Here is a 16891-nt window from a genome sequence, read left to right on the forward strand (position 1 = left end):
GCGTTCCCACTTATAATCTTAGAAACCTTGTAGGGACCTTCCCAATTTGGGCTGAGCTTTCCCACACCAGTCTCATGCAGGTGCGGCAAAAGTAAGGGAGAGACCTTAAGGGAGTACTTGGTGAGGTTCAACGCCGAGACCTATAGGTCCGATCTCTAGATCAATCAGTGGCAGTAATGACAATCATGAATGGTTTGTGCTCCTCTATTTTTAGCTTCTCATTGCAGAAGAACCCTCCTCCCAACTTGATGGCACTCATGATGGCTAGAAAAGATGAAATCCCAGAATAACAAGAGAAACAAAGATAAATATTGCGACTTCCATTGAGACCACGACCATGAGACTAAGAGTCATCGTGATCTATGCCACCACTTAAAGGACCTCGTTCGGCACGGATACCTTAGTGGGTTCATAGACATTAAGGAGCATAGACCAAAGGAAGAAGGATGCCGACCCGACGCACCACCAGCTTGAGCTCCCCCGACAAGAGTCATTGTTGTTGTCTCAGGCGGAATGACTTTCTAGGGGGGGGGGAGAGCAGCTCGGCCCACAAGGCCTATGTTAGGCTGCATCAGGTCGAGGACGAGTAGAAAAGACGGAGGCAACATGATCCGATCACCTTCACTAGCGATGACCTCAAGGGGGTTCAAACGCCACATGATGATGCCCTTGTGATAACTGCCTAGGTGGCCAACTTCGTAGTCTGACGCATATTGGTAGACACAGAGAGCTCGGTCAATGTCCTCTTTGAGGAAGCTTTCGAACAACTTGGCATCAGCAGAGATCGCCTCACACCGGTCATTACTCCCTTGGTGGGATTCTCCGGGGACTCTCTCATGCCCTAAGGAAAAATCAACCTACCATTGCTGATAGGCGATGATTCCACCACCACCACAGCAATGGTCGACTTCATCGTCGTCCACATTCTTTCCCCCTACAACATCATCCTCAGTCGACCGATGCTGAATGCTCTACGGGCCTCGGTATCCACATACCACCTGGCCAAGAAGTCCTGACCCCATACAGAGTAGGCGTGGCCTATGGAAACCAGAAGACCGTGAGGCAATGCTACCTTACAGCCTCCTGAGGAAGACCACATGCTGCCAAAACACTCAGCACAAAAAACATGGACTTGAGGGACGAATTGTGGATGCAATGTGGATATCTCATGGAAGACCTCATCCAAGTACCCCTCTCGAGTGAAGACCCCAAGAAGACAGTCCAGGTTGGGTCCCTCTTGGAAGACCATCTCCGGGATAATATCGTGCAACTCCTCAAGGACAACGCCGATGTGTTCGCCTGGTCGGCGGAAGACATGCTAGGGATTGACCCCAAGGTCATCACACATCACCTAAATGCCAACCCACGCTACCAACTTGTGAGGCAGAAGAAGAGGATTTTCGCATCAGAACGGTGGCAGGTGATCAATGAGGAAGTGTAAAAAATGCTTGATGTCGGCTTCATCTGAGAAGTCTCATGCCCAAACTAGCAAATGTAGTGATGGTCAAGATGGCTAATGGAAAGGGTAGGATTTGCATCAACCTCACCAACTTGAATAGGGCCTGCCTGAAAGATAGCTTCTCCCTGCTAAGGATCGACCAGCTCATCGATGCAACAACGAGGCATGAGCTCTTGAGTTTTATGGATGCCTTCTTTGGTTACAATCAGATTCAAATGCACCCAAATGACCAAGAAAAGACGGCCTTCATCATCGACCGAGGACTATACTGTTACAAAGTGATGCCCTTCAGTTTGAAGAATGTTGGCGCTACCTACCAGTGGCTAGTGAACCATATATTCAAGGATCAGTTTGACCGAAACATGGAGGCTTATGTAGACAACATGCTAGTAAAAAGTAAGAAAGCCAAACAGCATCTGGTTGACCTAAAGAAGTCTTTGCCACCCTCAGGAAGTACCAAATGAAGTTGATCCTGACAAAGTGTGCCTTCGGCATCGGTTCCGGTAAGTTCCTAGGGTCCATGGTTACGTAGAGGGGGATTGAGGCAAACCCATAAAAGATTCAAGTGGTCCTGAACATGAAATCACCACGGACATACAAAGAAGTGCAACGCCTCACTGGGCGAATAGCAGTGCTGAGTAGGTTCATGTCAAAGTCCACAAACTACTGTTTGCCCTTCTTCAAAGCATTAAAAAAAGTGAAAGACTTCTAGTGGACCAAGTGTGAACGATCCTTCCAGGAATCGAAGAGCTACTTGAGCTCGCAACCTCTGCTCGCAAAGCCGAGCCCAGGAGACCAACTCCTACTTTACCTATCGGCCGATGACGAGGTAGTCAGCTCAATACTGGTAAAAGAGGAAGGCCAGACTCAAAGGCCAATCTACTACACCAACAAAGTCCTCACCGGTGCAGAGACGCGGTACTCAAATCTGGAAAAGGTCACCTTGGCCCTAGTCACCTCGGCAAGAAAACTCAAGCCATATTTCCAAGCACACAACATCTAAGTTCCCACCGAATGCCGCTCAAGCAGGTCCTACAAAGGTTTAAGACTTCTAGGCGCCTGATCAAATGGAGTGTGGAGCTAAGCGAGTTTGACATCGACTATGCGCCTCGACCCACCATCAAAGCCCAGGCCCTAGCCAACTTCTTGGCCGAGTGTACATTCTCAGCACAGGATCCGAATGAGGTCCCACTAGCATGGACTCTCCATGTGGATGACTCGTCCAACCAACAGGGTAGCGGAATCAGGTTCATCCTCCTCGGCCCAAACAACACCACCCTGGAGCATGCCCTCATATTCGAGTTCAAAGCCTCCAACAACGAGGTTGAGTACGAAGCCCTAATAGTCGTACTTTGACTCGCCTTGGAGCTCGGAGCTAGGCGAGTTGAGGCTTTCAACGATTCCCAACTATAGTCAACCAAGTCACCAGCTAGTTCGAGGCAAGGACGCCAACCATGGCGAGCTTCTTGTAGAAAGTGCAAGACCTTATCCAATGGCCCAAACACTTCACCATACAGAAAATCCCCAGAGCCAAGAGCCAATGCACTCTCAAAGCTCGCCAGCTCGCCCCGAACAGAACTTGGCACGACTGTCAGAATGGTCATCCAAGCACAACCCAACATCTTAGAGACAGCCTTGATAGTCCTCTCGATGCAACAAGAACCATCATGGATGAACCCCATATTGCAGTACCTGCAAGACGACACTCTCCCGGCTGACAAAATCGAAGCAAAGAGGATCACCCATAGGTCAACCCGATATTGTCTTATCTGAGGCTAGCTTTACCATCGGTCGCACACTCTCCCCTACCTAAGGTGTCTCCCCTTAGTGGAGGTTGACTATGTCCTCAGGGAGATACACGAGGGTATTTGCGGAGGCCACCCTAACACTCGGACCCTAGCATACGAAGCAATTCAGCAAGGTTACTTCTAGCCCACCATGAAGCAGGACACAACTTAGCTCATCAAGAAATGTGACCTTTGTTAGTAGCACTCAAACCTCCATCACCATCCAATGGCTCCTTCACACCCATTCAAGTTCGTGGCCTTTCGCCCAATGGGGAATGGACATCCTTAGAGCATTACCCACTGCGGCTAGGCAGAAGAAGTATCTCCTTGTCGCGGTGGACTATTTCACGAAATGGGTGGAGGCCGAGCCCCTAGCATGCATCACTACGTAGAACACCCAAGGGTTCCTATGGAAAAACATCATCTGTCGTTTCAACATTCCTCGGGTCATCATCATCGACAATGGTTCCCAGTTAATCGACCGGAAGTTTGAAGCCTTCTGGGCGGAGCTCAAGATACACCATCGAACCACGGTCGTTCACCAACCCCAAAGCAATGGACAAAATGATGTGACCAACCGAACCTTACTCCACGACTTGAAGACTAGGCTCGACAAGGCCAAGGGTAGGTGGGTCGAGGAACTACCGAGCATACTTTGGGCCTACAAAAACTGCATCACGCACGACCACTAGAGAGACTTTTTTTAGCCTAATATACGGAGCCGAGGCGATTATCCCTGTAGAGATCGGCCCCCCCACTCTCTGGATCAATCTTTATAATGATGAGGCGAACAATGAAGATCTCCATGCATAGCTTGACCTAGTGAAGGATGCCTACAACCAAGCACACCTCAAGATGGTGGCACAACAGCAGCAGATGGCTAGGTACTACGACTCCAAGATTTGGAGGAGAGAGTTCAAGACAGGAGACCTCATCCTCCGCAAAGTCATAGTCCCCGAGTCAAGGGTAGGAAATCTTAGACCGAACTGGGAGGGTCCATACAGGGTAACTAGATTCCTTGGCCCGATCACCTACAAACTAGAAGACCTCGATAGGAAGCCGGTGCTGAGGAGCTGGAACAAAGGGAATCTACGGATGTACTATGAGTAGTTAAGGGCAGCACCAACTATACACTATCCAAGAAATAAAGTCTCACTTTTTTGCATCTAACTAATAAGCGCATCGCACACACTCGCCCAACTGAACTCTAACAGTTGAGCTGCCCAAGCACACACAACACACACTCGCCTAGACGAACTCTAACGTCTGAGGCACCCAAAGCATCACAACACACCCCAACTTCACACTGCAACATCGCCAAGCCGACCTAGGACAAATAACAAACTCGACTGACATAAAATAACCAATGCCTATGCGGGAACGACATCCCCACCCAAAGGGAAAGAGGATGACCAACGAATTCTGTACACCCAACTGACAAACTGTCATAGTGGAGCCAACTGAGGAACATGGCTAACCCAGTTAGAGCATAACGCTCCTCGAGACTAGGTGCCATCGAGCTTCCCAACGACATTGAGAGCTCGGAAGCACATCGACCAACACAAAATCGAGGACATGGAGCCCACGACCTCGGCTACTTGACACCTCGGCCAACACAGCACCGAGGCCCACAACCAACTCAAATCCAAGGCATAACAATTTGAAAGAAAATGACACAAAAAGAAGTGCTCGACAAAAAGCTTGATCTTTCATTAATTGCAAAATTGATTACATTGATCAAAGCTCAGCATACCGAGATGCATACAAGAAAAAAAAGAGAAGAAAAAAAACAAGGGAAGCATTCAATCATCCACTTAGGGCTCCTTGGCTTGCTCCTGGAGATCAACAACAACATCATCCCCTTCAGGCGTTGGGGCATCGAATAGGCCGAACCCTTGAACAACCTCGACCGCCTTTGAGAAGTGACGCACGATCCTCTACTAGCAAAGAGCAAACCCCTCCTGCCAAGAGTCGATAGCGTAGTCATCCAGATCGTTCTAGTGGGCCTTCGAAGCCTTGTACTCGAAGACGCCCTCTTCCTTCGCCCAGGCAATCTTTGCCTTGGCATCCCCGAGCTCCTTCCTCAACGCGTCCCATGTCTCCTTCAAATTGTGGACGCAACCCTTCAGCTTACGAATGGTGGCGTCCCTCTCCTTGACACCATGCCTCAGCTCGTCCAACTCCACCTTCAACTAGGCATTCTCAACCTCCCGTGAATCATAAAGACGTCGCAATGCACGAAGGCGGTTGACGAGGCCAGCAACCGAGTAGATAGACTGCAAGACATCAAATTATCAGCACAAGGGAAGAAAATCAATGAATGCAACAAAAAAAGCCGAACTCACTACCACGGCCTAACGGATGGTTGCGATCTCCAAGAAGCCACTAGTGTGATTATTGACCTCTTGCTTGATGTCGAGGAGAAACAAACCCCGAGTAAGTTGCTTGGCCACCCCTTCTATCTCAAGGATGTCCTCCAGCCGAACAGACCACTGCGACAAGTATACACCAGCCGAGCCCTTTGTCGCAGCGTGCTCATGAGTGCCCCCCTTTGGTGGTGATGATTGCCCACACTAAGTTGTGGCTTCCTCGGAATCGACCACAACAACCTCCTCAACGAACCTCAACCTCTTCCCCTACCGAGGCATGCACTCTTTCGTGTGCCTTTGTTGCTCTGCGGCCCCGAGCTACGCACCTGAAGTCCTAGCTGCCTGCGTCCTTCTCTCTATCGTGGCCCTTATGCTTCAAGCCCTCTCTTCAGCACTGTCCATATCCATTTTGGCACAGTACACCACCAAGTTAGAACCAAGTAAAGGCGAGTTCAAAAAAATCAAAGAAAAGGAAGACCGTGTAACCCACAGATCAGACTAGTATTGCTCGGTCTTGCACCACATTAGTTGAACCGGTTGGATGTGGTACCACTTCAGCACAACGTCTATACCCTCGCTCAAAGGAAACCTCAACCCGACTATCAGGCTGTGCTCATAGACACAAAGCTCACTAGGCCGAGCCGAGGTAGCCACGGGGACCTTAGCTCATACTCCATGGGAATACAATATAGGGCCCTGATTTGGGCCAAGTCCCCAGGAGTCAATACGTAAGGAGAAGACGCAAAGCAGCTATTGAGCTACACAGGGGCGTTGGGCCCTTCATCTGACACGATCTCCAGTTTGGCACCATCCACCTCGGCCTCCCAAAAGGCTACAGCCTCCTCCATCGCAAAATTCTCACCCTCAAGTCCGTCAACATTGGCCCCGTGGGCGTCAGTCTCATGGACCACGAGTGTGGCAGCCTCGAGATGAGAACTCGGCTCGGATTCACTACTCTATGAACTAAAAGAAGAGGACGAGGAGGAAGAACAAGAAGACGAGGAGGACGAAGACATATTACTGGAAGAAATGAAAAAGATAACACCGCGAAATACCTGAAGCACCAACCAAGGACTATTTCTCTCTAAACTCCAAGGAGCAGACTCTTTATAAATGACGAAGTGAAATGGCTTGCCACCCCTCTTTAATAGGGCTAGTCAATGGTCCATATTAAGTCAGATCAATAGCGCCGATTCAATGCCACATTTCGCACGTGTCTGCTGACTCGTCTCGAAAACGACATGAGTATTGAACCGGCCGGTTCAACCAGTGGACCGACCATGTTCTGAACCACTCAACCCAAGAAGAAAATTTTTTAAGTTCCTCAACCAAAGATTGTAGCGCTCTTCCACGCCTAACCGCAGCCAAGCACTACACTCCTCGACTTCGGAACTGGGAGAGGTGTTTGGGTTATTGTTGAACTGGATCAGAATGCCACATGGCAACCTCCGCAACCATCATCTCTCTCCGACCATGTTGGCACCACGCTTGATAGATAATCACAACCAAGAAGGAGTGTCCTATACGGACGAGGAAGTTAACTCCGCTAGGGAAGAGGGAACATCCCGAACACCTCGGTGAGCAACTTCTTCCCAACAACCCCAAAAGCCTCATCTGTTTAGAACACAAAGATCTAATTATAAATAGGTAACCTCTGCTCAAGGTAAGGGACTTTTTGGAAGCACTTTGAGAATACCTCTGCACTATCTCCTATGCTTGGACCAACACGGTTCTCCTCTGCTCGGCCTAACTGTTCTCCTTTATCCAACTAACTTGAGTGTTAGAGTACCTAACTGGGGAATAACTCTTTGGGCCTTTGGCCTTCTCTCATGGTTGCAAATCCTAGTGTGCGGCTTCGTCCAGTTGGCAGGTTTATCTGATTGTGTCCTCGGTCTGCAACACCTCAAATCAGACAACATCAATTACTAGTACCGTAGCTTGGATGCCATGAAGCATAACTTTTCGATTATGTTGTTGATTGCTCATTCCTACTTTGGAAGAAATGCAGAACTTGCTACAAAGATGAGACGCCTATCAGATTGGTTCACACAGACTCTCTCGTCACTGTAGGTCTTGGCCAACACAGTTTTGTAGGGTGATCAATCTGCTATGAGGTTTCAACAAGCATTTTCTGGTCGTATATCTTAATTTTGTATTTATTTAAGGTCTCTTTTTACTCGTTGATCCAATTTTGGGAATTCGGTTTTACTTGTGAGATTGTTCTTGGAGAGGGAGAGATATCAGGAGGAAAAGAGCTGGATTTTTGTGGAAAATCTACGGAAATTCATTCCTGTATAGATGGTGAAAGGAAAAATTATAGATAGATATTTCTATAATTTTGCTGATGTGGCAGTTTTAGTTTTCAAAAACAAAACCAACCATGTTCCTTAACGAGCCCAGATTTCCTACTAACTTTTCCTACCCACTCTCTACCCATAGTGAATCGGAGTCACACATCTCTCAATTCATAATAGAGATGTGTGGCTCCAATTCACAGCGGGTAGAGAGTGGGTAGGAAAAGTGAGTAGGAAATCCTGAGTGGTTCTTTAACACCCCCTTTAGAGTTTCAATTTCTTTGCATCCCTTAAAACAAAAATTTGATATCTGCCTATTTCCACCCGGGACGTCTTGGACCCATAGAGAGCCCCTCATATGCACATATATTTATCCCATTCAGTTAGTCCTCAATGCTAGCTCCCGGTACAAACCACCCCTGTTCATAGGGGTGTCAATGGACCGGTTTTGGGTTGGACTTTGTCCAAATCAAAATCCATTTGGATGGATTGGACGGACCAATAAGACATATTGAATTTGGAAGGACCAATATGGCTTATTGGATTGGCCCTGGTCCGTCCATAATGAATTTATATTGGATTGAGCCAATATCTGGTCCATTGATAGAAGATTAGAACATAGGTATCAATGGACCTGGTTTGAGTTGAAACCAATTTAAATTAACAGAAATTTGAACAATCTTTGAACCGATCCAAAATATTCATTGGATTGGATTGGACCAGGTCCATTTGTAATGCTCACATTGGACTGGACCGGATTGGACCAAATCTAGTCGAATTGACACCCATACTTTCACCCTCTCCTTAAAGAATCCTCAACTGAATTAGCTGCCTCTGTATCCAGTTATCCACCCGACGGAACGTTTTGCATTGCCTACTAGACAAGGTCATCCATCATGTGTCCATCCGAAATCTGATCTCTGATCACTACTTGCTAGTGTCCTTACACTTCAACCAATGAACAATGAACACTTTCTTACGAAAAAAGTGGGGTGTATAAGTTCTCTTTCATCGATAAGGACTCATATAGTAAAAGGTGAGAAAGAGGTCCAGCACTGATCCTTCAATTGATTTGATCCTACTAATAACATGACCGATCCTCACGCGTTATCATCATCAGATGATGATTCAGATGGTTTTCAAATGGTACTCGTTTATTGAATTTGTGGCGTCTTTTATATATCATTATTTACTTGAACGATGCTTTACGTATTCGTATATGCCAATAGAAATATAGGATGCAAAATATTTTTTATAGGCAAATTACAAAGACCTCCTCAGTACTATGGGGTCTGTAACAAAGATCTCCTGTACTTTGTTTTGTAATAAAGACCCTCATGTATTATGACCCTGAGACAAAGACCCCCTTCCGTTAGTCTTTCGTTGAAATCTTCTTATAATATTTTTTAATTCCTATACTACCCTTAAGAGAAAAATACTGTTTATCTTCTTCAACCTCACGATACACAAATAGCAGTGGCAGGACTTCTGAAATCCTCTCTCTCTTTCTCTCTCCCCGGATTTCTCTTCTTTCCCTTTCCCTTTTTCTCTGATGCAGAGGCTGAGTTCCATTTCAGAACAAACCCAAACTGAGGTGTTCTCGCTATCCGTCAATTAGTTTCCAGAGCAGACCAAACCCAAGATAAACGAGCCAATGATGCTAACGGAAGGAGATGGCTTTCATGATATTGTCGAACATCTTGGTGAAGCTGCTACCCAGCATCATGATACTGGTGGTCACGGTGGAGACGAAAATGGAGGCGGTACTGTTCATCACGGTGCTGCTGTCCACAGTGGTGATGGTGGTGACGGCGGCAGCTGGAATTCTTCTTCATTTTGCGCTTTCTTGATCATATTTGTGTTGTTGTTTGATACTCGACCATCGGGGTGCATTTGTGTTTTGGTTCTCTTATTTCCATCATCACTGTTTTGGTTCTCTTAGTTAGGCCTCTAACTTTCCAGGTGTTCAATGGAGTAAATCTCTCATCATGTAAGGATTGGCGGATTCTTCCTTGGAACCGATCATATTTTTCATACGCGAGGGCATTTGTTCAAGTACGTAATTAATTAGCACAATATACAGCAGAAGTCATCACTAGCTAGTTTTCTCCGCTGGTAGGCTAAATAGGATGAAAATCTGCACCCGGGGCATTTGAACGCTGCCTTACTTGAGGGTTTCCATTGTGCATCACTTAGTCAAAGCTGAGAGTTCTTTCCTCCAAAGTCTAAAAGGGTTCGAGTCCACTGTTGCTCTGATTTTTTACAAATCCGAACCAGCAAATCTTCCCTGACCTTCTCTTTTGTCTTGACGTTGTTGGCGAGTGGAGAAGTACTCGGGTAACCTATAAATGGGGTTGATTGATTTGTGCGGTAATCAGAACTAACTTGTAAATTTTTGAAGCGAAGAGTTGGGAGAAAGAAAGAATTAGAGAGGAGGTGATGAGGGAGGGGAAAAGAAGAGAAGAAAGGACAGTAAGTTAAATAGGTTTTAAGAGAAAAAGGGCCAAAAAAAAAGAAGATAGAAAAATTTAGTGAGGTATTTTGATAATTTAATGCATTCTGTCATCTGACTTAACGGTCAAGGAAAGTCTTTATTTCATGATGATTAAGGAGGGTTTTTGTTGCAAAACAAACAGATGATCTTTATCATATAGTATAGGGGTCTTTATAATTTACCCTTTTTTTTATTCCAAATGATTCTAAGTCCGTCTCAACTCCAACGTCAATGAATATGGATCCCATATATATGGGTGCTTCACAGTGTTCCGTGATTGTATACGTATTCATTGCTACTTTTAAATCCTTGAGATTGTTTTTGCTATCAGTATTCATGTAGCCGATTGACGAAACAGGTGATAGCCTATCTATCACCTGGACTTAAAATCCTGTCTACTAGAAATTATATCGGTAAAGCGAATCAAGTGGGAATAGAACATGTCAATGTCACTCACGCAATTCAATTTCTAAAACTGAATCTGATCATTCATCATTCTCTTGTTAGACGTGGACATTTAAAACGAAGCATCTTTTAACGAGATCGGCTTCAGTCACTGCAAGGCCCCGTTTGAACAGCCTGTGCATCGTACAGGTCTAGACCTGGCAACCTGGGTCAAGACTCAAGACCAAGGTTTTAAAAACAGATCCGGAAAGGGAACCATTTTAGGTGCCGTTTTCTGGTTTGGCAACCATCCGAGTCGAACGGTTCGACCTGTGATATCATAAATAAATTAAAAAAACAAAAAAATTATATGTAACAAGAATATCATAAAAATTAAATAAAAACAGAAAATACACAGAAAAATATAAGGAAAGAACATTATATGAAAAAAATATCTAAATATAAAATAATAAAATACATAAAATTCTAAAAATATAAAAAAAATCCAAAAATACAGAAAAAAAACACAGAACATTACAAAAAAAATACAAATATTTTTCCTCAAGTTTGTACGAGGAAAAATTCAGTCATACAGATATCAAATGTTTGGAGCAGCACTTGGGAGGAAAAAATGCTAGGAAAAAATACTAGTGGTGAACTATATATACTACCAAAAATTAAATTGAAATCAGAGAAACAACAAAAAAATTAAGCTGAAATACATTATTAAACAATTCAACACTTTTGTCTTAATATGCTGAAATATATACTATCAAACAAATCAAATGAAATCAGTCTGAAGTATACATATATATATATATATATTAATAAAATAAATTGAAATAAAAAACTACATTGAGCATTTCAAGTTTTCAACACTTTTGTCTTTTTGAAAGTAACTACTCTAAGAGATTAAGAGAATGAATTTCAATTCTAACTTTCTAGTTTCTGAGAGAATGAATTTCTTCAAAAAACTACTTTATGTTCTTGAGCATTCAAAAAACTAGCTAAAGAGCCAAATGACAAGATTAACCAATTCAGGCATACGAACAAAACATGAGGCATGATATAAATCCAAAGTTTAAGGCTTTAAGCTTTAAAAAATACAGTAATATACCAATTTAAACTACAAAGCAATATTAGAAAACAGGGGATGTGATTTTGCAGTGGTTCTCTGCTCTAATGGAGTGGTCGTTGGCGCAAATGGTGGTTCCTGATGCAAGAAAGCATAGTATTGCAAAAAAATAAAAAAGGGGAATGAGTTATGGCTGCTTTGCTTAATGCATAGAGATTATGATCAAATCAAAGAAAAACGAAAAAAAAAAAACAATCACGTGCAAGTTTTTTACCTTATAGTCGCCGTTGTACTCCTTCTAGAGTGGTCGTCGGCAGTCGCAGCTAAGATTGGTCGTCGGAGGTTGGATGTCCATAGTGGTCGCCGCCGTTCCCTTCAAGAGATGCCTTTCGTTTCAAGAGATCAGAGATGTTCGGAAACGAAGGAAACAGAGTCTTCCACCGTGTTCACCGGTTGCCGCTGCAAATCTTGGTCACTGACGGGTGGTTTTTCGGGCTTTGGGAAGGTAGGTGTCGGTGTGCTATGGTCATCTTCTTTGGTGAAGCTTGTGAAGATGTTAGGTTTTGGCAAAACAAAACCCTACAGGGAGGACTAGAGGAGTCATCAAATGCTTAGTTGGGATAGGTTTGTCATTTTCTTTTTTGTTTTTTTTTTTTAATTTAAAAAAATAATAAATCAAAATAAATATAAATGTCGAACCACTAGTCGTTGCCTGGGTCAAACGAGTCGACGGTTCGACCGTCCAGGTCAATGATTTTTTGACCATTATAACGGTTTTGGACTAGATGACGGTTCAGGGTAAAACCGGAACCGTTCAAGTGACCGGTTTTTTACCTGAATGGTCCAACCATCCGGGTCAACGACGGTTCGAAAACATTGGTCAAGACACTTTCATGTTTATTTTGGGTTGGGTCAAGCTTCACGATGGATCATCAAATGCTAGATCCTAATCCTAAATGCACAAGTTAAGGTAGACCTTCAGGTCAACCCTAAAATAACTGAAATTTCAAAATATAAAGAAAAAACATAAAAAAAAAATGCCAAATTTTAAAGAAATTAACCTTAAAACTCCAAAAGATAAAAACATGATACTAAGGCTCAGTTTGGAAGGAGTATAAGTGCAAAACTTTGTATTTTGTGTGTATTTGCACTGTACATATTTGTATTTGTACTCTTTCCAAACTGAACCTAAGCATTAAAGAGTGAAAAGCTTTAATAGTAAATAAATGAGTTTGAACTTATCAAAAAAATAAATAAATGGATTTGACCATGATGTCGGAAAAACTTACAAAAGTAGAAACCAATTATGTAGGTGTTCACCAAAATTCACTTGGGATTGGAATTGGTCAAAGCTTTTTCATTATCATGTCTTTCCGTTGTCATAGATTTTCCTTACATAAATAGTCTCAATTAGACTTGATAATTAGGTAAGTGGGTTGATTCATGACCCAACCCGAATTTTTTGGGTCCGGGTCATTCTCAATCAGCTAGCAAGATATGAGACCTCAACCTTGTTTTTTGAGTCAGGTTGGGTCAACTTTTTGCCAAGTCTATATGGCTCTTTTAATTTAATATATTTTAGGCTCCGTTCACTTTTCGGTAAGTTACTCAGGTAAATGCAATTACGTGGGTAAGTTTTTATTGGGAAACACTTACCCAATTAAGTGTATTTACCCATATTCTTTTATTTCCCAAGAAAAAACAAGAAATGACCATTTTAACCATAAAAATTCATTATTAAAAGGGGCATTTTTGTCCCATTCATGTGTTGGAAACTTCCGCCCAAGTGGGAAAGTTATTTACCCACCTAGGAGGGTAAGTGATACCCAGGAAAATAAACTTTCCCTGGTCCCCACATAAATCTAAAAAAAGAACATGGGATTCTTGGTCAATGAGAACCAAAATCCCATTGACCAACTTCCCCCCTCTCAAAATCCAAAAAAAAAGAACGCCCCCATAAGGTAAATTACAAATAGATACCTTGTTTTTGTATTTGTACTCTTTCTGAACCTAAGCATTAAATAGTGAAAAGCTTTAATAGTAAATAAATGAGTTTGAACTTATCAAAAAAAAAAAAAAAGGATTTGACCATGATACCAGAAAAACTTACAAAAGTAGAAACCAATTATGTGGGTGTTCACCAAAATTCACTTGGGGTTGGGATTGGTCAAAGCTTTTTCACTATCATGTCTTTTCGTTGTCATAGATTTTCCTTACATAAATAGTCTCAAGTAGACTTGATAATCAGGTCAGTGGGTTGATTTGTGACCCAACCCAAATTTTTTGGGTCCGGGTCATTCTCAATCAGCTAGCAAGATATGAGACCTCAACCTTGTTTTTTGAGTCAGGTTGGGTCAACTTTTTGCCAAGTCTATATGGTTCTTTTAATTTAATATATTTTAGGCTCCGTTCACTTTTCGGTAAGTTACTCGGGTAAATGCAATTACTTGGGTAAGTTTTTCCTGGGAAACACTTACCCAATTAAGTGTATTTACCCACGTTCTTTTATTTCCCAAGTAAAAAAAAAAGAAATGACCATTTTAACCATAAAATTCATTATTAAAAGGGGCATTTTTGTCCCATTCATGTGTTGGAAACTTCTGCCCAAGTGGGAAAGTTATTTACCCACCTAGGAGGGTAAGTGATACCCAGGAAAATAAACTTTCCCTAGTCCCCACATAAATCTAAAAAAGAACATGGGATTCTTGGTCAATGGGAACCAAAATCCCATTGACTAACTTCCCCCCTCTCAAAATCCAAAAAAAAGAACAACCCCGTAGGGTAAATTACAAATAGATACCTTGTATTTGTATTTGTACTCTTTCTAAACTGAACCTAAGCATTAAATAGTGAAAAACTTTAATAGTAAATAAATGAGTTTGAACTTATAAAAAAAAATGGATTTGACCATGATACCGGAAAAACTTACAAAAGTAGAAACCACTTATGTGGGTGTTCACCAAAATTCACTTGGGGTTGGGATTGGTCAAAGCTTTTTCATTATCATGTCTTTCCGTTGTCATAGATTTTCCTTACATAAATAGTCTCAGTTAGACTTGATAATCAGGTCAGTGGGTTGATTCATGACCCAACCCAAATTTTTTGGGTCCGGGTCATTCTCAATCAGCTAGCAAGATATGAGACCTCAACCTTGTTTTTTGAGTCAGGTTGGGTCAACTTTTTGCAAAGTCTATATGGTTTTTTAATTTAATATATTTTAGGCTGTTCACTTTTCGGTAAGTTACTCGGGTAAATGCAATTACGTGGGTAGGTTTTTCCTGGGAAACACTTACCCAGTTAAGTGTATTTACCCATGTTCTTTTATTTCCCAAGTAAAAAAAAAGAAATGACCATTTTAACCATAAAATTCATTATTAAAAGGGGCATTTTTGTCCCATTCATTGTTGGAAACTTCTGCCCAAGTGGGAAAGTTATTTACCCACCTAGGAGGGTAAGTGATACCTAGGAAAATAAACTTTCCCTAGTCCCCACATAAATCTAAAAAAGAGAACATGGGATTCTTGGTCAATGGGAACCAAAATCCCATTGACCAACTTCCCCCCTCTCAAAATCCAAAAAAAAAGAACGCCCCCTTAGGGTAAATTACAAATAGATACCTTGTACTTTGGGGGTAGTGATAGATAAATATCCTAAACTTTCAATTGCAACACCTGAGTACCCTGAACTCTCAAAAATAGACACTTGGATCCATTTGTTAGTATTTCATCATTAAACATTATATAATGCCAAAACTACCCTTCCATCAATTAAATTTATATGATTTGAGTAATACCGTATAAGTTATTAAGTTAGTTAAGGGACCAACCACTTCTCCCACCATGGCATTCTCTCATGGACGGTGTCAGCACCCAATTTTTGCTCGGTCCCTTTACCTTACCTCTTTGTACCCTCCTTTGACACAATCCACAGGACATATAAGAACATTGAGATCAAAATCAACGTTTGATCAAACATCATCCCTAGACTTGGAAAACGATAACTTAGTTACACATTAGTTTTCATGACTAAACTCCAAAGATCCACCGTTCATCATGCCAACTCCCTTTCTAATGGCCCTAATCTATGCAATATTTAAACTCCAACTCCTCAAAATCAAATCCAACATATCCATCACCTCAAGATCATTAGGAAATAATCAACTAGCGAATCTTAACATGAATCTACGATAGCCAACCACAAAGACATCAAGATCTCATTCTAATGGCCCTGAATGATTACCAAGGTCGACCATATCTTTCTCAAATCAGAACCATCCACTTGACTCCTCACCCTAATCCATGCCTACCTACCAAATTGTAGTTCAAAATTCCCATGTTTAACCCCCCACCAAGCCTAGATCTTATTTCAACAAATCTCATTAATTAAAACTTACCATCCGTCATCCCAAATTCATTTGACCAATCAGACCCTGCCACCATGTTCAAAGGCCCAAAAAACCCCAGCACATCAAATTTCATGACTAAACACCTCTATTTGACTGCTGAAAAAGTAAGATTCCATTTTGAACCCTCTCGTTGATTGTAAAACCATTAGCTATGACCATGATGTGAACTAAATCTGTAATCTAGATCTCTGATCAAAGATCTATAACTTCCATCAGATTCAGAATGTTCAAAAGTGCCAACCCACCAAATTTTATCCCGAAATCCCCCCGTTTGACCCTTTATCAAACAAAGATTTTATTTTAGCAAATCTCATTGATATGAATTTATCAGCCATAGATCTCAATCATTCCGAGCCTATTTGAACAATCAGACATCACCACTGTGTTCAAAGACCCAAAAAATCCAACACATCAAACTTCATGACCAGATTCATCTGTTTGACCATTAAACTAGGAGGATACTATTTCAACGCATCGGATTAAATTGCCACATCATCTATCCCAACCTGAAGCCTTGAAGGCTTGAAAGGGTAATGGCTGATGTCAGACCCATTCTTGACCCATTAGAACACTTGGACCAATGAACTAGAGCCTAATAGACCCCAAAACCCCAAGATATCCCCA

General features: G+C 42.5%; 1 long non-coding RNA gene across 1 annotated transcript; it reads right to left on the minus strand.

Moving 5' to 3' along the window:
- Positions 1–11795: 11795 nt before the first annotated feature.
- LOC104605086 (uncharacterized) lies at positions 11796–13122 on the minus strand. Its single transcript, XR_736527.3, has 2 exons — positions 12137–13122; positions 11796–12000 (listed from the first exon to the last, which is right to left on the minus strand). It is a non-coding gene; the product is annotated as an uncharacterized LOC104605086 (long non-coding RNA).
- Between the last annotated feature and the right edge of the window lie 3769 nt (positions 13123–16891).

This window comes from Nelumbo nucifera, chromosome 4, assembly GCF_055504915.1.
Source record: "Nelumbo nucifera cultivar China Antique chromosome 4, China Antique-T2T, whole genome shotgun sequence".
Lineage (NCBI taxonomy): Eukaryota > Viridiplantae > Streptophyta > Magnoliopsida > Proteales > Nelumbonaceae > Nelumbo > Nelumbo nucifera.